This window comes from Astatotilapia calliptera, chromosome 5, assembly GCF_964374335.1.
Source record: "Astatotilapia calliptera chromosome 5, fAstCal68.1, whole genome shotgun sequence".
Taxonomy (NCBI): domain Eukaryota; kingdom Metazoa; phylum Chordata; class Actinopteri; order Cichliformes; family Cichlidae; genus Astatotilapia; species Astatotilapia calliptera.
In genome coordinates this window covers 7,479,316-7,502,773 of record NC_137426.1, presented here as the reverse complement: position 1 = coordinate 7,502,773, position 23,458 = coordinate 7,479,316, and the positions used below count along the sequence as shown (strand labels likewise).

At 39.6% G+C, this 23,458-nt stretch overlaps 1 protein-coding gene across 1 annotated transcript in view; it reads right to left on the bottom strand.

Annotated features, from left to right (window-relative positions):
- Nucleotides 1-23,229, bottom strand: part of tafa3a (TAFA chemokine like family member 3a) — a 110,923-nt gene extending 87,694 nt beyond the window's left edge. Inside the window, exon 1 of the mRNA XM_026166965.2 lies at nucleotides 22,532-23,229. The gene's annotated coding sequence lies outside the window, so the exon portion shown is untranslated. The remainder of the gene's footprint in view (nucleotides 1-22,531) is intronic.
- Between the last annotated feature and the right edge of the window lie 229 nt (nucleotides 23,230-23,458).

The following is a 23,458-nucleotide window of genomic DNA, read 5'->3' as shown; positions in this document are numbered from 1 at the left end:
ATTACACACATACACACAGAGGTTTTCCTATATAAAAATGCACACAGAGTATACTGGCGCACACAAGGGAAGTGCTCATATCGAAACCTGACAGCCATTTGGAAAGAGAAAAAATATATATAACCTAATTTTTTCTCCACAGTAACCCACATGGAGCCAAATGATGCATGTGCAGCTGTCATGTGTTTTAGAAATGGCCGAGGATATCTTCAGAGGTCGACCAGACTGAACTCGCTGGGAGCCACAGGCCCATTGGTCACAGAGCACATGAAGTCCAACAAAATCTGACCAACTGTCTGCACTTGGGTTGCTCAATATGTGAACCAAGCTGCACTGGAGTGGACAAGAAAATCACGTAGTATGCTTTAATGTACAGCCAAGTTGCGACCAACAAACACAAGTTTAAACGTACTTCAGTGATTTCAGTGACACAGATGAAAAATATAGCTTAAAGCACAGCCACATTTTTTAAATTAATATTTAAATAATTTGTTTCAGAGTTTCCTTATGAACTATGAAAAGAGCAGCACATATCTTCAGTGTTTGTATTACAATTAACGTGAATCACATCAATCATTTGATGAGATCAGTACCACACTCACATATGCCCATGAAGCTGGAGCCAGTTAGCTTAGCTTAGCATGAAGAAAAGAGATGGGAAAATGCCGTACCTTTCCCTATCTTCTACTGCGACAAAATCTAAACCTCAAAACTTCCATCCGTCCATCCGTTCTCTTCTGCTTATCTAGTTCAGGGTTGCAGGGGGCTGGAGCCTATCCCAGCTACCCAAGGGTAAGAGGCAGGGTGCACCCTGGACAGGTTGCCAGGGCTAACACACAGAGTCAGACAACCATTTGCACTCAGATTCAAACCTATGGCTAATTTATCATTTATAATTACCTAACCGCACTAACTGCATGTCTTTGGACTGTGGCAGGAAGCCGGACACAAGGAGGACATGCAACAGGGAGAACAGAAAAGCCCCAGACAGATGGTGAATTCTAGCACAGGACCTTCTTGCTGTGAGGCAACATTGCTAACTACAGTGTTGCACAACCTAAAACTTAACATAATTTATTTGTAATTTTATAAAGGGATCAGGGCATTATGGTTAGGATTCCTGTCTGGTTGTTTCAAAGTCACTATTCAGACATAAGAGATAGATACTAGCTGAACTCTAGCTTACACAATCATGTCCAGGCAGAATTTGTTAAGGTCAAGTAGCAACTTTCTCATCTTAAAAATGAAGCTAAGCAAAGTATTCATTCAAGTGAATAAAAAGTATTACAACATTAGGCCCAAGCAGCACCCAGCTTTTTAACAAAACCACTGATAACACAAGAGCAGCAGTGCAGATAAAGCTGGCACAGTTCAACGTGGAGCGCAGGCCCGTCTACACACTCCGCAAAGATCAAAGACACAGTGACCTCAGCCACAGTGAAAGAAAACATTTATCTGGTGTCCAAAACACCAGTCTGCCATTTCTGTAATCACCATTAAAACCTTCACTTGGAAAAAACCATCCCACTTTCTATCGCTGTGAGCTGCAACACCTGCAACAAACAGGGGTGAGTCTAAAGGGGCATATGGATTGTACAAGACCATATTTATATCATAACATAATTTCAGATTTCAAGTGAAATATTATCAAATATGATATTTATGAAAATATATTAATATTTTAAAAATATTTTTTTAAATTACAGACCAATAAAAATGTAGATGGGACTGAAAAACTCTGAGCCACTGAGCTGATGGTTCTTAGGCTTAATATTAATTAACATCTGCAGCATCATAACGTCTGTTCTCAGCAGCACAAAAACATGGCGTCAGAGCACAGGGCAGACTTCAGGATACTGATACGCTCACTTTTCTTCATTCCAGCCACCACTTTCTCCTTTAAAGGCAGACACAAACTCACTCATTCACTTTCACACTTAAACAAGCAAACAAGCACCAAATCTACATCATTCAGCTGATACAACACTGTCAGAAGTCAAAGGAGCTTGCAAAGACATAAAGAAGTCCAGACGCTTTTCTTTGCAAGCTCCTTTGACTACGATAACCTGGATGACTGAGAACCTTCACAGACAACACTGTCAGAACTCCCTTGCCTCCTATTAATGTCAGAAAGTCTCCCGAGAAGACAGAATAAAGGCAGTTTTATTTGATGCCTTTGTTTAGATTGCATGTATACCTTATTTTATTTGACATTAGTGTATTTGACATCACAGATTTATTTTTGCATTTAAGAAAGTGTTTTCTTTTTAAAAAAAAAATAATAATAATAATTAATTAAATTATTAAAACATTAACCTTTCTAAAAAGGAAACCCATGAGCAGTTCATTTTGAAATACCTGTTTTTTTCTCTTTTGAATATTTACTTTTGCTCAATTAATAAGGCAAAATTATTTCTTATCCGATTTCTCAATAATCGATAGAGCACTCAATTACTAAAATAATCGATAATCAGAACTGAAGAAGCTTCTTGGATGACAGATGAAATGTCTTCAAGAAACTTAAAGAAGACCAGTCGCTTTTCTTTCCAAGCTCTATAAATCGATATCTGCAGCACTGTTATTAACATGACCTCTTGTGTGACTGACTAAGAATTTTATGCTCCAGTTTTGTTGTTCTAGTATTTTATTCATCTGTTACTTAGAGCTAATTACCAAATTAATCCTAAATTAATTATCTTCCCTCTCATTGTGACTTCTGTCTTTTAAAAAGAACTAACATATTAGTGGGCAAAATGCTTACGTACACCATTCAGAATCAATGGGTGACTTACAGTCTTTAATTTACAGAGCCACTCTGCCTTACCTTGGTTTCCCTTTAGTTGTTAACACACTCCAGCCAACAGAGGCTTCCTAGTGCTGTACATTTTTGAGTGGAACAATTTCAGTGAGATTTTATTTTCAGATCTTTCTGAAAGGGTGTTATTTTTTTTAAAACCTGCAAATGTTTCACTGCATTATGGTACTGCCAGCAAAAGACTCAACGAGAGATGTTTTCTCCAGTTTTCTAGTAATTTCAGACAAAAGCTCACAAAGAAGAAATCTGGCTTTGAAATTATGTTGTGGGTTTTTTGTGGCATTATTATATCCCTACAGCAATTCAGTAGACATATCAATCAATTCTATAGGTACTTTATATAAGTAACCAGCAAACACATAGAAAATACTATTTACACAGTAGCTATAAAGGTTAAAAGAGCAGCTTTCTGCTCTGAGAGCAACTTCTACAGCAAACGTTGCATCAGTGATGAACTCTGTGTTCAATGGGTATTGAGTTTCAGAGCTAAAAAAATAAATAAATAAATATGAACAACAGTTGACTTCTAGTTTTCTTTCCATCTGAAAACTTCATCAATAACAATAAACAAATGTGGCGATTGGAGAGTGAGTAAATCTTGCTGTATTTGTGTCTTTGTTTTAAAGATGTGAGAGGATATCCTAGAATTATATGATATATTTATATAGTCTCTGAAAAATTTCAGTAATTATTAACAGCATTTTGTTTTTGTTTTGCTGTGATACAGTCTTTAATATACCTACTGTACCATTAATTATCACTCACTTATGGAGCTCTGCCCTGTTTGCCCTTTGGTCAATATTTAACATTTTTAAGCCTTTCCAGGACATTTTTGCTATATGAGCACCTAAAATGTAATAGACAAGGGTTATTACAAAACTGTTTGTTTATTGCTACTTCTTTATCTCTGTTATTGTAGAAGAGTACTACAAATCAAAATGATATTACCTATGATAATTATTTGTGGAGAAACACTTTGAAATGTTTAGATAGAAGCTTAACAAAATCTGCAGGCAATGGTACATATTTGGTAAAACATCTGTGTAAAGAAGAGCTGTTTTTTTTAACAAACCGCATTAGCTGAACTGTGTCAGTCTGTGTGAGCAGAAATGGAATAAAACATAAAGGAAGTTGAATAGAAGTAGAAAGAAAACAACATCCCCTAAAACACACCAGAAGTTGAATAAAACGTAATGGAAATAGAATGAAACATGAAAGAAGTTGAATAAAACACAATAGAAAAAGAAAATCTCATTAAACAAAACAGAAGTGTTTCTGGAGACACAATAACCTGACAGACCGATTGCAGAAGTGACAGAAACAAAAAAATGAGACACTTAAAAGAAGCCGAAGGTTTAGGATGCAAGGTAAGGTAAGGTCTTAGTCATTTCAAAAAAGAGATATTAAAAAAAGATATGATATAGTTATGTTATGACTTAATAGTGATTTACCTGTTCAGCTGATCGATCTATGCCTAACATAATTGCTAATTATGGATCACTTTGCTGTCCCATGTGAACTACAGTAATAGTGAGTTATGCTGACAAGCTGTAACGTGGAAAAACAAGGGAGAAATGCAGAAAACCAACGGTCAGAATTACAAATTTAAACTCATGTTGTACATATTGTTACATACACTGATTTAAATGCTGTAAATTCACATACAGAATTCTATCTAAAAATGCACAGCCTATCTCTGATGCTAAGGAGGCTTTTTATCAGGATGTAGCTGAAATTGAAAATTGTTCATCTATGACACACTGACACACTTGAACAACATGTTGCCTTCTGTTCACTGGGTAGCATATACCAAAAACAAGAAGCAAGAGACACATAGTCTAAAATCCTTGCAGCGAGCTTTAGTCTTTCCTTTTTTCTTAACAGATGAAAGAGCCAGAGAGCTGGGCACTTCATTTTTTTCTCTTTTCAGTGAACATTTATTCTGTCCTGACAGGATGATGTCCTGTCGGATGCTTATAGCTGTGTCATAGAACATCTTCAGTCATGTCTTCTCTGGCTTCACTCCAGAGCTATGAGGGGAGATGTCTTCACAAACCTCAATGTAATGCAAATGTCTAAGTCCATATCCAACTTTGTAGTCCCAGTGGTGCCGAAGGGGTTTTCTGACTGAGATATGCCATATGTTAATAAAGAATCACTGTCAATTCTCACACCATTAATTCTGTGGAAGCTGCACAAACTGTTAACCATCAAGCTATCAGCTCCTTCTCTCCAACCCCAGTCTGTCTCTCACTTCTCATAGACCTCATTTGCAGATAATACGCAATACAGGGGAAAAAGTGGTCTTTTTAATTATCCTGAGGATTATGAGGTTTGAGTTATTCCCAAATGCTAATACATAGATGGCAGCTGTGCATCTTTGCATAAGCAGGAGTATATTACCCTTCCATTTAGCCTCTGTTCCTGATGGCTTACAGCTGATCTTTGCACACCTCATTTAACGGGGAAATAAGAGACTGGGAAGCTTTGCGCGAGAGACCTCAGAGCGTAATGAAGTTCGAGCTCCGATTAAGGAGCAAATGCCAGAACTCACAAAGTTAATGACAGAAATGAAATATGGAATCAATAAGGAATTCATTTTGAACTATAAAAGAGACGGATGAAGAAGATTTTATGGCACTGAGTCGAACTCATAAATTAAGACTCACAATATTGATCAGATTTAATTGTAGCCGCAGACGAGTGCTGTTTACAAGATGAAAATAATTCAGTAACTTTTTAATAAGTCTGTTAACCATCTAAATGTGCGGTATTACGCTGCTGTCTCCTGACATGAATCCGGCCCATCAGGAACAGGTCTATATTGGCTCCATGTCAAGTCTAAGCATTGGTTAATTATTTTAAGGTTTATTTTAAGATGCATTTTAGACATAAGTGATTTTTGTTTAATTAGCCTAATTATCTTTAATTGTGTTTAAGTGTTTAATTATTATACTGCTAAAACTAACCATCTTTACACACTCAAAAACAGCTCAAAAGGGTAAGCATACATAACCATTAATTTAAATTTAACCCTGGACAAGTTGCCAGTCTGTCACAGGGCCAACACAGAAAGGCAGACAACCACTTGAACTCACTAAGCTAAAATCCACGCATATGTAATTATAACAGATCATTTCTTACATGTGAACAAAGTTAACAGTGAGTCAGTGCTGTCTTGGTGGTACAGCCTGCATAAACTTCTTTTCACTCTACTAGGAGTAGAAAATAAACTCCCTGGTGTTTCTCTCATCCCTTTAATGTACAGCTCAAGAGTTCCAACTTACTGTTGTCTAGGTGTGAGTTACAGTGGGTGGACAGTGATATGTTAAATATCCCCATGGGTCACAGTCATTTCACCTAAATCCTTTGTTTAATGCAAACCCTGTACATGAAGCATATAATATATGCTACCAACACTGACGTATGCCCAAAGATGATAACAAAGAAGTGTTCTGTTTTCTACATTGTGGTCTTATCTGAGACTAAATGATCTTTATTGGAATGAGCACATCCTGTGCATGATTCATATACTGAAAAGAGCTAGATGTGGAGCATTGGCTTTTCAAGCATCACAGGGATAGACAAAAAATACCTACAGCACTCTGACCTCAAAAATCGTGAACTTGACTTTGATGCCATTCCAAAACTACCACACGCATGAAAAAAATATCTGTACAAGTTTCAACAAATCAATAATATTCACAGTCCTCATTAATTACTGCTGCTCTGCACAAGTACACAGGAAAATCACCCACATGCTCTTCACACAACCACAAACCCCCACAGCAGACATATTTACTTTCTTCTCTTTAATTCTGTATTTTCTTCTTGGCTCGCTTAGCTGCTACTTTGTCAGCGAATGTGGGAGACAAAATAATTGCCTCTATATTTCCTGCATTGATTTCTTGCACAGTTCTAATACAGTGGTCAGGCTGGCCACTCAGGCATCCATGACAGGCCCCTGTATTGCAGGCTTTGTGTTTCAAGAAAAAGAAGCACGTAAGATTCAAGACTCTTGATTTTCTACAGCTTGCACTCAAGGTCAAACATTAGAAATCAAAACAAAAAAATGCCTCAAGGAAAAAGCATTTTAGAAAAATCTGAACTACAGATGAAGCGCATATGGATACTGAAGTAAATTAAAAATGTCAAGGTCAAAAGTGGAGAAGACCCAAATGCAGGACACTGCAAGTGGAATATATAATTAAAAAGAGGAGCCTTTTATTTACGCAATAAATAAGGTAAATGAGTGCAAGCAAGTGTAACACAATATAACAGATATTGTACAAAAAGCCAGAACTTAATTATACACAGATTGATGATTAAGGAATGACAAACTGGAAGCTACGGGAACACAGGTGAAGACAATCAGGGGAATTAAGGAAGACATGAAATGAAAGAAAAACAAAAAATCAAAGTAAAACTGTAAAATAGCCAAATGTCATTGAGACAGACATGAGTACTAGCATTTAACGAGTATGACACCAGTTAGCACTGTCACTTCACAGCAAGAAAATCCTGGGCGTGATTCCACCAGCTGGTTAGATTCAAACCCAGTGTGTGGAGTTTGCATGTTCTCCCCATGCCTGCACGGATTCTGTCTGGCTACCCCAAAAGTTAAAAACCAGTGAGTGGTTGTCATTTTCTTTGTGCTAGCCCTATGACACACTGGCAGTCTCACTACAATGTACCCCACCTCTCGCCAAATGACAGCTGGGATACTATTACTGCATCCCTGAATTGGATAAGTAGAAGACAACATACTGAACATGAAAGCAGGAAAACTCACACTAAAAGATCAAGACAGAGACAAGGAAACACCAGAGGATAACGTCGTGAACACGGAAAAACAGAGAGGAAATAGAGTGGGGGAAAAAAATCACAACTAAACTAAGACAAAGGATGCAGAACTGAAATTCTGCCCTGGCATAACCTTAACCTAAAAGCAAGAATCAAAGATGTCACAGGAAACAAAGTTTGCAATCTACTAGAAAAAAGAAATCAAAGCAGGAAATACACTTATTAATCAGAACCTGGAGTAATAATAAAACCTCAACCAAACCCAAATTAAAATATTTTCACATATATTCCTCCAAAAGAACAACATAAATGATCTAGCACCAACACGGAAAGTGAGACATAAATATATAAATATAAGAATTAAGGGATTGGAAGATGGTTAACAAGACAGAAAACACAAAGAAAAATAAACACTGCGGCTTTTCTTAGCTCACATAATTCTTACAAAAAGTTTTATCTTTTCTGGCCTCAAGAAAACATAGTTAATAAACAATACATACGGGAAAAACATCACCAAAGGGTTTGTAACTCATAAATGTAACCAAGTTTCAAAGGACTTGATCAGATACTTTGTCCAGACCTCTAAATGCATCAAGTTTGAAGGGGATATTTTTATAATAATGCAAAATAATACAGCAGGGAGCACTGATCCTGTCATCATTGGTTTCTCTTGAGTAATTTGTGAATTGTTTGCCCCGCCCTCAATACAGTCACCTGTGTTTTCCCTGCCACACCTTTTTCCTATTAGTCTTTATCTTTATGTTCTGCTTTTCACTTCTCACTTGTCAATTTATGTATGTTGAATGCAACTGGTAATCATTCCAGGCATGTGTTTGCATTTTCCTGCTTCTCCTAGGTTTCCCTGTTCATTATTTCTTCCTGATTTATATTGTACTTGTTTTTGGACCTTTCCTTTTCACTCGTCTTTCTCTCTCTGACTGCGTCTCCATGTTTGATCTCTTTCTGGATTAAAGACTGTATTTTGGACGTTATTTGGCCTCTGAGTGCCCTGCCTTGTCTTTAACTTTCTGTGGCAGGTAAAAAAAAAATAGCCACAGTTTTTCAAAGGCTTTTAGGTGCAACAAATACAAATTTTACAAATAGAAGTTAAGCAGAGATATGCTGTGTCATGGAGGTAGTACATTTAACAAACCTTAATTAGTAGTGGCACTGACATTGGCAGTGTTTCACACTGATGCATCTTTGTTGAAGAGATTTGTGTTTTCAGTGAATAGTCAACTATGTAAATAGGATTTGCTGTTAGCATCATTGACTTGAACGAGCACCAGAAGTGTGTGTTGCATGTGACGGACTGTAGTAATACTAAACAATGTCGACATGGCTTTTATTAATGAAAATTTAAACAGCAGCGACCAGCAGTACTGCTAAAGACAATCATTTAACATTTAAGAGAGTTTGACAACTGAAGCCAGAGCTAATTCTCAGGTTGAAGTTTGCAGGCAGTTGTAGGAAATATTTGAGTGAATGAAGAGTTACAGTTACAAAAGCTCGTACAGAGATGTCTCACATATAAAACCCGATTTTTCAAACTGTTCTTTACAAATTAAGCGGTTAACACATTTTTCGGAGAAAGAAGTTGCACCAATTAGGTCCTGCATGGATGGGAGGAGGCTGTTCTCATTTAAAAATGTGATAGAACTAATAATAAACTACTTTTCTAGAACTCTGAATACGATCTAGTCTATTTCAATCTAAAAGCGTGTAATGAAAAGCTTAATGAAAATGAGACTTACTGATGCACCGTTATGAAATATGTTTAAAAGATCATTTTTCTTAGTGTAACTAAAATCCTGAGTGAATGCTGTTTAAACATCTGACCCTGACTCTCGAACAAAAATAAATCAAATTAAAATATTATAACCAATTTTAATTAGTGATGAACTCCACCTGAGTATTTTCAGCTTTAAAAGATTCAAAAGTCCACACTGCTTTTCACTCTCTCTTTTTTTTTTTGCAAAAACTGGGGACATAGCAACCTTGTTAAAAAAAAAAAAAAGAAGTCATTTGATTGTGATCATACACGGTTTGGGAAAGTTGATTAAAGCTCAGAATGAACAGGTGCAGTGAGTCAACACATTGTACGTGTTTAATTGTGTCCGCTGTTCATTCAAGACTGGACAATCTTCCAGGTTGAACTCGAGCTTGAAAATTTTGGCTATGTAGATAATAAAGATATCTGACAGTAACTGATTGGCTCACAAGGCAAACATGTCTCGGTTCAGGGCAAATATAGATTGTTACACATTTAGGAATGAAAAAGATAATAAACTCTTGCTTGGCCCGAAGCCAGTTCTTACTGTAGCCTTTCCATTTAATGAATAGAAAAAACACAGTCTTCTATGATTTTTGCAGTTCGTAATTGCCCAACTTTTCATCTTGTTTTAGCCTGCACTTTTTATGCTCCCTGGGACAAATGTTTAGTATATTGACCCCCTTGAACCTTCCCTTCTGCTGTAGACTGCTCTTTAAATTAGGCAAAGGATGGAAACATCACCCACACACTCAGCTGAATGAGGACCCAGCTTCATAGAAACTAAACAAGTGCAAGAGTTAGAAGACGGAAGCATGTGGGAAGGACAGAAAAAAAAGAGGTTAAAAAATAAAAGTACATTGTCCACTTACACCAGTCTTGACTCCTGCTGAGTGAAGAGAATTTTTCCTTCAGATCTAAAGCCTTGTCCAACACAGTCTTTCCTCTTAACGGTCCAGTGGGGTGAAAGCACCCTTTGAGCCTTTTTACAACGACTGCATGACATCACACCGTCTGAGAACACCTCTCCCACCCTGCGTGTCAGAGAGGGATGAGACGACATGCTGGATCGGCAGAGAAAGCAAGAGAACAGGAGCAAGAGAGCACTAGCCCTCTGGTCTCAACTGAGGCATCAATTAATGAGCAGCCTGGGAATGTGTCCATCCAGACACACTTTTCACCGAAGTGCCACAGGAGGCCATGGCAGGGCCACAGACGGCTGGGGGACGTGAATAATTGAGGTCCCTGTTTTAGATGTTTAAATAAATTAGGACCAGGGGAAGAGGTGTTAAGAGACGTACAAGTGGGAGAATGGGAATTACAGCAAAAATATCTCCATTACGTCTCTGATCGCGAAGCAGCAAGGTGTTCATTGTCAGGAGTAAAGCTTCCAAGTCACGTCACCAGTTGGGTGAAATAAGCGTATGTTACATAGTCAAAGGAGCTTGCAAAGAAAAGCGTCTGGACTTCTTTAAGTTGCTTGAAGACGTTTCACCTCTCATCCGAGAAGCTTCTTCAGTTCTAAGGTCAAATGGTGGAGAGTGGATAAGAACATCAAGTTCACCAGGGAAGACACAAAGGACAACTGTCTGCCTTTCCTGGACTGCGCTGTGCACATTGAAGAGAACGGCAAACTCAACATCGAAGTTTACCGGAAGCCCACACACACGGACCAGTACCTCCTCTTTGACTCCCATCACCCTTTGGAACACAAACTTGGAGTAATCAGGACCCTACACCACCGGGCAGAACATGTTCCCTCTAAGCCTGAAGGGAAAAAGAAGGAACACACACACGTAAAGGAAGCACTCAAAACGTGCGGCTATCCTAAATGGGCGTTCTTAAAGTCAGCAAAGAGGCACAGAAAAGAAGATCAGACACCAGCGAGGGAGGACAGACGCAACAACATTGTCATCCCCTATGTAGCCGGTGTATCAGAGAAACTCAGGAGAGTTTTCTCCAAGCACGACATCCCGGTGCATTTCAGACCCAGCAACACACTCAGACAGAAACTGGTTCACCCGAAAGACAAAACGCCAAAACACAGACTTAACAATGTGGTGTATGCTGTACAGTGCAGTGAGGAATGCCCAGACCTCTACATCGGAGAGACCAAACAGCCACTTCACAAGCGCATGGCACAACACAGAAGAGCCACCTCCACAGGACAAGACTCAGCAGTCCATCTGCATCTTAAGGATAAAGGACACTCTTTCGAGGATGCCAATGTTCACATTTTGGACAGAGAGGACAGATGGTGTGAAAGAAGCCATCTATGTCCACTGTGAGTGACCATCTTTGAACAGAGGCGGTGGTTTACGACACCAACTCTCTGCCATCTATAATCCAGTTTTGAGATCCCTTCCCAGACGCCTTAACGCCCACTCACATCCTGGGCCATCTGACCTCAGGAATTCGCATGATAAGGTGGGGCCAGGTTTCACAATGAACACACCCGAAACTCTGGCTGATTGGGACCCACGCCCAGTTTCCCACCTTGGCTCAGGCGATTAGAGGATCATCAGGGGGTCCTTTTGTCCCTCTGTGGGGGGTCACTCCCACTAGGTTTATATCTGGGACTCTCCACCATTTGACCTTAGAACTGAAGAAGCTTCTCGGATGAGAGGTGAAACGTCTTCAAGCAACTTAAAGAAGTCCAGACACTTTTCTTTGCAAGCTCCTTTGACTACGATGACCTGGATGACTGAGAACCTTCACAGACGTATGTTACATATAACACAACTCTAGCTTTACAAGTGTGGAGATCGAGTTTAATGCTTTGCTGCTTCATTTATCAACCAGGTGAAACAAATATATCCCTGATCTTCTTTGTGCCCAAATCGAGCACATATGTGTGTCTTGGGGTGGGTGCTGATCAGATGTGATACACAAATTTTATCTAACTCTGAGAGCTCATCAGCAGTGAGGTGACAAATAGCGAGTGGAGAGTTCTTTGAAGACCTAACGGGAGACCACACAGTACTAAAGCCAGACTACATCATCCTATCCCAGGAGGTTCTGTGCCTGGACACCCTAGCAGATAAAGTCCTGAAAAATAAAATGAGAGCCATGTTTTCTTTCTTTTTGCTGCCCATCGTCACATTTCCAGATCCATGAGGTAACCGCAAGAGGAATGTACCAATTGTGGACCAATAAAGATACAATGATTAAAATATCAACTCAGCTTCATGACAGTGGTTAATAAATGGGTTTTGGTTGCAAAGCAAAAAAGTTTATAAAACATACGGGGGTTACAAAGGGGTACTAAAACTCAGTAATATTTGCATATCTGAGGAAAATCTTTCTAGTAATGTTCTTGTTGAACTGCTGCTCAGATTTTGTCCAATCTCACTCATTCATTGCAGATCTGGACAATTACTCGTTGCAACTCATCAAACCACTTCATTTTCTTTGAGCTACTTTAGATTCTTTGAACAGAAAAAAAAATATTTTTTAAACACATAGTTTCTAAAAAGCTTTCTCTGGTGATAAATCGAAAATAAATCTAAATGACTATTAGCGTTACAGCGCTGTTGTTTTCTCTTATAACTGTATGTGCACAACATGCATCACGGATTTTAGTGCCATATGGCCTATTTCAGTTCAGTGTTTATCAAACTGTACAAAGGCACAGTGTGTGACATTACAGCAGCTGATATTTTGTACCAGCCAGTTGTCAGCAGGACACAGAGAGTAAACAAAGCCCTAGTGATTGGCAGCCGTTCCACTCTACAGAATCCAGCAGAGATAGCTCAAATTGGATGCAAAAACTGCACACTTCAATTTGTCTTGTGCATTGATTGTGATTTGTCTCCAGTATGTGAAGCTGGGGAGTAAACAGTGATCAAATTGATATGGTCCCATAGAGGCTATACGCATTTAGGGTGCTCTGGGCATGCACTGGTTTATGAGGCAGAACAGATAGACTGTCAGCTAAGGGATGACACAAGAGGTGGTATCAGGCTTGTTGGGTGTGGGCGGCTTCTTCTGAGCTGCCAGTGGACCACTGCTTCTCCTCTTTCATTTTCTCCTTCTCACCCTCTCTCTCTCTCTCTCTCTCTCTCTCTCTCTCTCTCTCTCTCTCTCTCTCTCTCTCTCTCTCTCTCTCTCTCACTCACTCACTCACTCACTCACTCACACACACACACACACACACACACACACACACACACACACACACACACACACACACACACACCTATGTCCAAAGCCCAGGAGAAATTAGTCACCCCACACATTGCGGTGAAGTAGTTGTTGTGTGTGCATGTGAATACGATGTGTATTTGAAGGAAAGACAAGAGTGCAAGGAGAGCGCACAGGGATAGGAAATAAAATGCATTTTCAATCCATCCTTTATAATTCTGCCTTGTATTTGAAAATTGATACTGGTGTAGAAAAGGAACATCCATCTAAGCACAAGAACTGTATTGCAGGAAAGCGTCCATGTGCAGTACAGATACAAGAGTGGCCACAAGAGGAAAACGATAAGAGAATCTACAAGAGATAGAGTTGGTGCTGTGATAGACTGATGTACCTGGGAAACAGGTCAGCTGGGAAAGGCTCCAGCACCTCCTGTGACACAAAATTGAATAAGCGACTGAGAAAATGGGTGGATGAAATGAATGAATCTACAAGAGACCCTAAGCTTGAATCTTCACACAGACACAAAGGGTCTGGGCAGCATCGTGCCACTCTTTCTAAAATGGTACAAGGCCCATCATTACAAATTCTTGTATCCAGTTGAATCCCTTAAAAACAGGAATAAGATCAGTGATGTTTTTACTCGAATTAGATTTTGTGAGTTTTCTCAACATTTAATGTGATTTTCCGACCGGAAATGGAATCCACATGCAAACATGCTTAATTCTTGAATCTCAACAGAAGTGCGAACTTTAGAGTCAAGTTAGCACACTGATTAACCAGCCGTTCTGGAAGTTTACTCTGTTTATGGCAGATTGGGGGTGAACACTTCAGAATAGTACTGCCCAAGAGATTCTCTGGCAGAACAAAGAACATATGATTGTTTATGGAGGCTCATAAATTCCCTTCCCTTTTTTTAATGCATATAATGGTTTGTTTACACTGTCACCAGGGTAAAACTAATTTCTATTTGATTTCTGATTTTACAGAGGGCTTCTCTAAATTTCCTACTGCTTCATACAGAACATTTATATTATATTCCCATTATTATTATTATTATTATTATTATTATGACTGCCACTTAAGCTTAAAATCTTAAAATCATCAATCACAGATTCTGAATTCAACGCAAAATTCTTCTAATTGAGCATCTGTTTATCTACATAACAGCATGTATGTCTGAGGTCACATGGGCAGAGCTTTGCGCTTTAAGAAAGTCATGTGTCGAAAAGATGCAGTGTTGTAGGAATTTATGTAACTAGCATGTGACGTCCTTCACAGTAGCAGTAATTACATTTATGTAAAGAGATCAATTCATGTAACATTGCAACAGTGTCTCTTTCTGCCTGTCTGTCATCTCCACAGACTCTTTACAAACCAACAAGGTAACAAGCCACGGCATAGGCACTGTGAAAAACAGAAAGATTTAATACAAATCTGTGAGCAAAAACTAGTGTAAAGTAATATTTAACAACAGGGTATGTAGTCCTGAGATGATCAGAGATGTCAGTTACTTCATAGCAAGTGATGCCATGAATTTAATTTCATATTTTTATTTATTAATACTTAAGGGTCCAGTCACACAGGCCTAGAGACCCGTGGGCGATAAGCTGTCAACAACCACTGGCTTGAAAAAAATCAGTTGCAAAGAGGGAACTGCTACTTGTGATTGCTTTGGTCACCAGCAGATTGATGCAGTAGTCCATATTAGGGGTCCATATTAATAAGCTGTGCCTCACTCCTGCAGCCAACATGTTACTTGGAAGGCAAATGTTTTCATTTTCTGGTTTGTGTCGCACATTTCAGAGTTTCATGACTATTGAAACTACTGATTAAATGGAGCCTACATTATTATACATAGTCTAATCTTAATTTTATTAGACTACAAGAGCTTGATTTGAAAAGAAACATATGTATTCTGTCATTTTCTTTAAAAAAAGAAAAACATACCAAGGAAAAAAGTAAAGAAGTAACAATAATGAAGCATCAATAGCATCAAAGAAACAAACAAATTATATGTTGAAAACATGATTCAAACTGTAGCCAAATTAGAAAGTAAAATCAATGGAAGATAAGCGGCTCAATTTTTGTACTTTTAAAACTGACTCCTGAAAGCTCTGTCAAAACAAAAACAAAGAGTTTAGACAAAGAATTGGGATGCCCACACATGCAGAGCTTGTAAAAATAATGAAGCAACAATACAATCTCAGAAATGTGGTAGCCGGTACCGATATTCAGGTCTGACACTTCAACAGTAAAATGAACCATTCGATGCCAAATAGCACTGAACTTCAAATATTAAACTCTACAGTGAAATATTCCTCCACACTGTCAAGACATTGTGTATGCAGCAGCTTCAGCTTTAACATTATCAGATGAATTAAAAAGATGCTCGACATTACCGCTTTAAATGAAGAAGCGGCAGTAACTGTGAAGGTTACATTAAAAGTTAGCTTCAAGTGAAGAGCTGATAAAGTATCTGTTAAGCTCGGGTATTCAAACAGTAGTGGGTGTACTTTCTCACAATTTTGTCATCCATGCCTTTACAATTTCTTCTAAATTCTAATTTCTTTAGTTAATGAAAACAGTTAATCATTGCTATATCATTTAAAAACATTTTAAAAGTCTGGCTTTTACATAACAGTTTTTACAGGTAATTGTTTTGTCTCCCACCACCAGGAGAAGCACTAATAAGCCCATCTGACCCCCCGCCTGACAATCCTGGCTCATGCTTCCAAACGTTCCCCATTTCCTCTCTCACACATACACAAGTCTGCTTCATTCATTAGTCATCGGTTACCCAAATGCAACTGAAAGGCGAAACTGCAAAAGAATAATTAAAAATGAAATGTGAAGTATTTATTGTTCATGTACGTAACTGACTGAAAGAGGAGGCGTGTTTGAATGGATGAAAGAGGAACATGAACCGGAGTTACCTCTGAGCTAATTCTGTCATAGTGCAAAGAAAATACAAGTACCCACATTTCATTTTGTTCATTACACCAAGGTTTGGCTGCTGGCTTCTGCACAATATTTAAGGGCATTCTGAAAATAGAAGCCTGCTTTGAAGAAGTCCTCACCTCTTCCACTGTTGGGCTCTCATCATGGAAAAACCTGACCGGACTTCATGTCAGGTCACAAAATTGCATTTTTACATAATGAGGGGTAGGAGAAAAAGAAAGTATGAGCTCTAAATTCATGTAAGAAAACCAGAGCAGGAACCAGTGCAACTTTCAATTTTGGAAAAGAAAGCCTAAATCAGCCTTCCCGCATGATGCGCATGTAGAGACCTTTGCCATTAATTGTCTCTTTTTTTGAGTCTGATTTCTTTCATCTTAATAATACAGGGTTGCCATGATCCTGCTCTCTCACCAAAAAAATTAAATTAAAATAACAAGCCAGAAACGACACCCTGTAATTGCAATTTTTACCCAGATTGTAGTCTAATGATTACAGGCATGATTTGGAGCTTGACAGTAACACCATACAAAATATGAGAGGAAAAAAACATACTGCTATGGACCCTCAGGCACCACAAAAGTCTGCCAAGAGAAAAGAGTCTGCCAACAAAAAAATGATAGCACCCTTTCTCCCCTAAGGACCACAATTTAGGATTTGGGTTTCTCAAATCTGCAATTCCCCAACCTTTTCACTAGGTGGATGGTTGAAGGCTTGGAGAATTTAGTTTTTTTGTTGCTGTACTCAGGAGGACATTGATGAGATGTAGGCCCAATGGTAGAATACTGTGAGCGAGAGCTGCCAAAATCTGCCTAACAACAGAAGAGCCGTCAAAAAGGAGGAATAAAGGAGAGCAAAAGAAAGGATTGTTGGTAGAAAAGTCTGATGCCCGGCAAAGCTGAAAACCACCTCCGTGGAAGAGTGAATTTCCCTTCTGAGGCTCTGATCCATTCAAACCTAATTGTCCTCAGTGTCTTCAAGACTTTGAGAGTCAGCTGGAGAATTACCCAGGAAGAGTCATGTATTACCTCTGCTCTATACTAAGCGTCTTCACTGAGTGGACTGAACCATTGGGTCTTAGAAAATCCATGTACAACAAGCTGTCAGGAGACTGCGCCGGTTCCATGTTGAAAGAATCCATTTAAAAGTGTCATACATAAGTAATTAACACCACGAGTTTTCAACTTGACCAGATGAATGTGAGAGGGGATAAAGATGATCAAACAAGGTATGAAAACTCCAAAAACTGTAACAGTTAAGTGAACAAGGTGCAAAAATCTAAACTGTTAGTTGTCTCAAAAGCTTTATTGTCAGCTTCAACAAATCATAAACAGTACATGTGTTTTACTCAGATACATCTTGAGATTTGCAGCTAAATTATCCAAAAAGTACCTCTACTTGATGGTTCCCTTTGTTTTAATGATATAAAGATGGGACACCACAGCTGGGGGTGACTAAAGCTATAACAGAGCTCTCCCAACAGTGTAAGGCTGTTCCAATACCGGGCCATCCTGACTGCTTCTGTGCTCTGGACCTTCAGCAGCAGCATACGTGAAGAATCAGGCAGCACAGACAGACTTTATAGCCATGGCATCATCTCACAAAATCACAAAATTACCTATGAGCTAAAGATTATGGCTGTGTTGTGATTTCAGCTTTATAGGTAAAATGACCACTTAGAAACAGCAGCATGTCACTCACTGAACAGTACAGTGAGAGTATTGCCACTCCCAGAGCAGAAATTTTGCAGGGGAGAAAGAACTCAAATCACAAAGCGGTAATATACAGTACTGTAGATTAGGACTTTAATTAATAGTTTCAATTGTATTAAATATTTAAAAAGGCATTCAACTGTGAAAATGTGTATTTAATTCTAATTTTAAAAAATGTCTCTCTGTGGATCATCACAGAATGCAAAAAATGTCCACTTGCTCTACTGTATACAAAGTCTTATGTGGCATAAATGCATGTCACTGAAGAAGTGAATGATTTAACCTACCAAAATTAGGGAACATACGCTATATGAACAAAAGTACTAACCTACCTGCTCAGCCATAGATACCCACATAACGAAGCTCCTGGCACAGTTTTTGTGCTGATGTTAATGACAGGGGAGGTGGGAAACTCTGTAGTTATCTTATAGAGGAAAGAATCACTGTTGTTTGTCACAGCAGAGCTCTTTCAGGGTGTCGAACTTTTGTTCTGTAAAACTTTAACTGTAAAACTCAACAATAAACTGGACTGGACTACAAATACAGACATCCTGTATAAGAAGGGCCAGAGTCGACTCCACCTGCTGAGGAGACTGAAGTCCTTCAGAGTCTGCAGTTAATAAGGACATTCTATGACACTGTGGTAGCATCTGCCCTTTTCTATGCAGTGGCCTGCTGTGGGGGTGGATGCACGGACAGGGACAGGAGCAGGATTGACAAACTGGTGCGGAGGTCTAGCTCCGTGCTGGGATGTCCCCTGGAGTCTGTGGAGATGGTTGGCGATAGGAGGATGTTAGTAAAGCTGACATCCATCATGAACAACCCACATCACCCACTGCATGAGTATGTGAGTGGGCTGAGCAGCTCCTTTAGTCAGAGACTGAAACACCCTCGCTGCAGGAAGGAGCGCTTTCGCAGATCATTCATCCCAACAGCAGTTAGACTCTATAACTCTATAACTAATTTCCCCGTTGTGGGATTAATAAAGTCTTATCTTATCTTATCTTATCTTTGTGGATACAATGCAAATGATTCAAACCTGCATTGGTTTTTTAAGAATTAACCAAACATGATTCCTTTCTAACTTTTTAATAATAACTGTCTATACATTTTTCTCAAGGTGCTATTCTAGCTACAAAGAAATAATAACATGAAGTCAAGCATGATGATTCCTGCTGTGAGTGAGAGGGATGAAAGGCACCCAAGCTGACATGGTGCAGATTTTTGTTTAATAGTTATGAACAAAACATGTATCCAAATCGTGAAATTGAATACCTAGACATCCAGACAGAAAACAATGATGCCAAAAAAAATCTATCAAATGATTCAATCTCAAAGTTTAAAAAATTTGTTTAAACAGATGACAAGTAGATCTAGCTTTTCCAAGACTGTCAGGTGAACCTTATGAGTGTCTCTACTTCAGTCATGTATACTGAACAAACAACAGAGGGAGCTGATATATTGCAATGACCTCACAACACGCACAACACAATTTTAATCAAGCAGTAGGCGATGCTGAAGCCTGTACACACAAGCACGATGCGCCCCCCACACACACCATTCATATAAATGCTCCGGAAAACACCCACTTTTTTACAAACACCGCTACACTTCAACTGCACACACACGCGTGCTCTCTTGCTCCCCGTCTCCCTTTCTCACACACACCCACAGCCAAACATGCACACAGCAAATCAGCATGAATAAATAAGAGATGGAGTTGTGCTCACAGCCTAATCTCTCAGGGAAAAAAAACAAAAAAAAAAAACAGCTCGCCACACATCAGCCCAGGCGAGTGAGTGGGACACTGCTGGCTTCCAGAAAACCAATTTGTTAGTTTATTGTCTTGGTGTTTAGTCTGTTGTTACAGTTCATTTCAGCCAGCCCATCCCAGGCATGCACCTTTAAATGGCATCTATAAAACATGGGATGTGCTGTCCTCTCGTCCTCCTCCTCCTCCACTGTACATGACAGAGCTGCATGCAAGCGTCACAATGCTGCACTTCGTTCGCTATGGTGGTGCTTTGAATTTCCCTTTAAACACCCGATGGATTCACCCCAGCAGCTCGAGCTGGCGCTTTGATAGGTGGAACAAACTGTGCTTTCTAAACACATTAGCCTATGGACACCGCTGAGCACCGAATCTTGAGGTGCTGAAATCGGGTGTAATCATGTAGATAGATGGCTGACTTTTTATTGTTCCGCTAAACCAAATCTGCAGGGCTGGTGGTGAATAGAGAATGTGTGGAATGATGCAATACCCCAGATTTTATGGTTAAGTCGTGGTGCTGCTCTGCAATGCTCTCGGTGTCAAAGCACTGGGCTGTCAAATGTATATGTAACGTGCACATGCGGACATGCTTGACATGCTCAAACATCAGGAAATGCAAAAAAATAGAAGATGTGCAGTACAAACAGGCAATCTTAATTGTACAACTACACAACACATGTACGAGGTGAAAAAACAATACATTGCTTGTATTATTTTGTCTCATGCCTGCAAACACAATCCGCACTCTTCTATTATGCCCTATTGATCTGACAGAGTGAGCAGGAAGCTGGCAGAGAACACAAATACTGCCTGGGGTGGCTCCTTAAAACTAGACACAAGCCTCTTATCCATGGTGTTCTCTTCCTCTGGAAATCACCTGGTGGCTCATGCATATCAAGTACTCTCTCCAAGCCTCAGTCTATACTCTGCCTTTTTCAGGCACTGTTGTTTGTTGCAATGTCTGTCTAATGGAAGCTTTATAGAAATTGCAGGCTAATCTGTCTTACCTGTACCAGCTACTTATTTGGCATTACTAAAGTGTGTTTTGTTGCATACCAACGGCCCGTTTTTGTTTCACCACTTGTTAGAGTACTCTGTGCAGATGTGAAGTAAGCCAATGTTATGGTGAACGTGACTTCATAACAAATCCCCACTTTTTTTTCTTCATCTCCTTCTTTCTTTTTTACAACTACCACTGCAGAGCGAGCAAATCTTTTTCTTCCAAGTTTCCAGTTTACTGTCAAATACAGTGGAACTGTCACAGGGATCCCATCTCCCTTAATCCCACGGTGGCCTTTGCTCTGCCTGTCAGCATTACCAGCCAATAACGCTGCACAATAAAACCCTCCAGAACAACAGTGGGCCGCAGGCAGCTTCAAGGGCTACTGACGGCGATCTATAAAACAATATAATGGGTTGCCTGTCAGTGAGTGTGAAAGGGAAGATCTACACCTCCTCTGACTCTCTGAGGGGACTTCAATTAATCACAGCAGAATTGTATCACCCCGCAATAGGAGTGTAAGGTTATTACCATCCCCATATTCTGCAGGATGAAATGCGATGATAGCACTAATTGAGGGGAAGAAAAAAAAAGCTGACCACACAACACTTGTCAAGAGGATGAAGGGCAAATGAAAGAACAAGGTGAACAAGTAGATAGACTGAGGTGGATTTTTAAAAAAAAAGTAGAGCGTATGAAACAAATTAGGAGAGGGAGAGTGGAAAGTCAAGGCTGCAAGAAAGGAATATATTCACAGTGGCGTGCAGGCATAATAATAAATATCTACAGTCTGCGTGCAACAGCTGACACCAAACACATGAGCCAGTTCTCATTAGGGACTCCTTCTGCGTGTTTGCAATATAATACAATGAGATAACACCACTGTACTTTGCTGAAGTCACAAACAAGCTGTTTATAGCTGGAGCTGCTTTTCTCTTATGTTGGGGTTAAAGGGAAGCACACTTGCACCTGCTGTGAATTCAGCTCTACATTTAACTTTGCACTGCAGGGAGCAACGTTTATGTTTTAGAGTTACCTTTGCCAAGGTACCAGTGATGTGGAATATGGAGATTTGGGGGTCCGAGATAGATAGATACTACTTAAAACAGTAGCATGTTGCTTGCATACATTTTCACATAGAAGGGAGTTCCTTTCGTGCCTTTGTGCACATGGGCAGATCTCTCAGAGGGGAAACTTTTTGTCCAATCGGAACTGTCAGTGATGGATTCATGTTGATGCCCACATCTAATATTCACTGAATCTTGAGAACATAAAGTTGAACATTTGCCAGCCTGCGGCTACACCTGTACGCCACCTAAAGTCATGAGTTTCCAGTAGCCCATTGCTGCCTGATGATTTGTAAAAAGCTATTTATCATAGTCAATCGTAGATTTTGCTGCCATTTCACAGTCGCACATGAGTTGTTAAGCATTAGAAATTCAGAATATTAATTGCAATCATTTATAGAGAGATAGATAGATATACATATAGATATATAAATATACATATATCCACTTCCACAGATAGGAATAACAAATTATAAACTCTAATTCCAACCTACCTGCCGTTGTTCTTTCAGTTAATCCCGGGAACTGTCCCTTTCATTTATTCTCCATTGCCAGCCACAAAAAAACGGAAGCCTCTTCTTTAGGCAAATGGCATTTCCTTGTCGCTACAAGACGCCCTGGACAACACATAACCTAAAACACTGGTCTAATGTTAAGCTCTCCAGACGCACAATCCCTGAGAGAAATGAGTCTAAAGTGGGGCTGCTGGATACTTGGAGGCGGTGGACTTGAAAGTCTATAAAAGTTACTGGTCCTCCGCCTCTGACTCACAACTTCCCATCCGCCAGAGCTCCACGGCAGCTGGACAACACGCCGGACCGTCACTCATACTTTCTGAATTCAAGGATGCAGTGGATTTTTACAATCCCCCTTCAACATACTGGTTGCAGATGGGTGTTTGGCAACGTTTTCTCGCAGTTGGAGAAATGGATCTGAGCTGTCCGAGTGATGAGAGAGCAGCCGGATTCATCACCAGCGCGTGTGGAGCCTCCTGATGCAGCGCTGGTGTTTTAGCGCCATCCAGCGGTTCTGTTGGATTGGAGTCTCCGGTGGCGACGGGGAGGACCTTTATCAGTAAGCTTCAGACGTTGGTAACTGGATGGTCGTGCCCTCTTGAATGCAGCAGTAGCGAGCAAACTACAGCAATGAAATAAAAACTGAATCAGATGAGTCACTAATTACGCCAGTGCCACTTGCAGCCGTTTGTTTGCAGCTTTTTATGCTGATTGGTTTATTTAAGATGTCTTATCGAAAGGATGTTTTTATAGTAAGGCATATTTCATATTGAGACACAACCAGTTTATCATGCCGCATGATTTTAGAAGATGCGCTTTGAGCTATTTTCGGTCAGTGGGTGGACCCAAGAAAAGATTTAGGGACTGTGTGAAAATTTTTTGAAGTGAAGAAGTATTACATATATT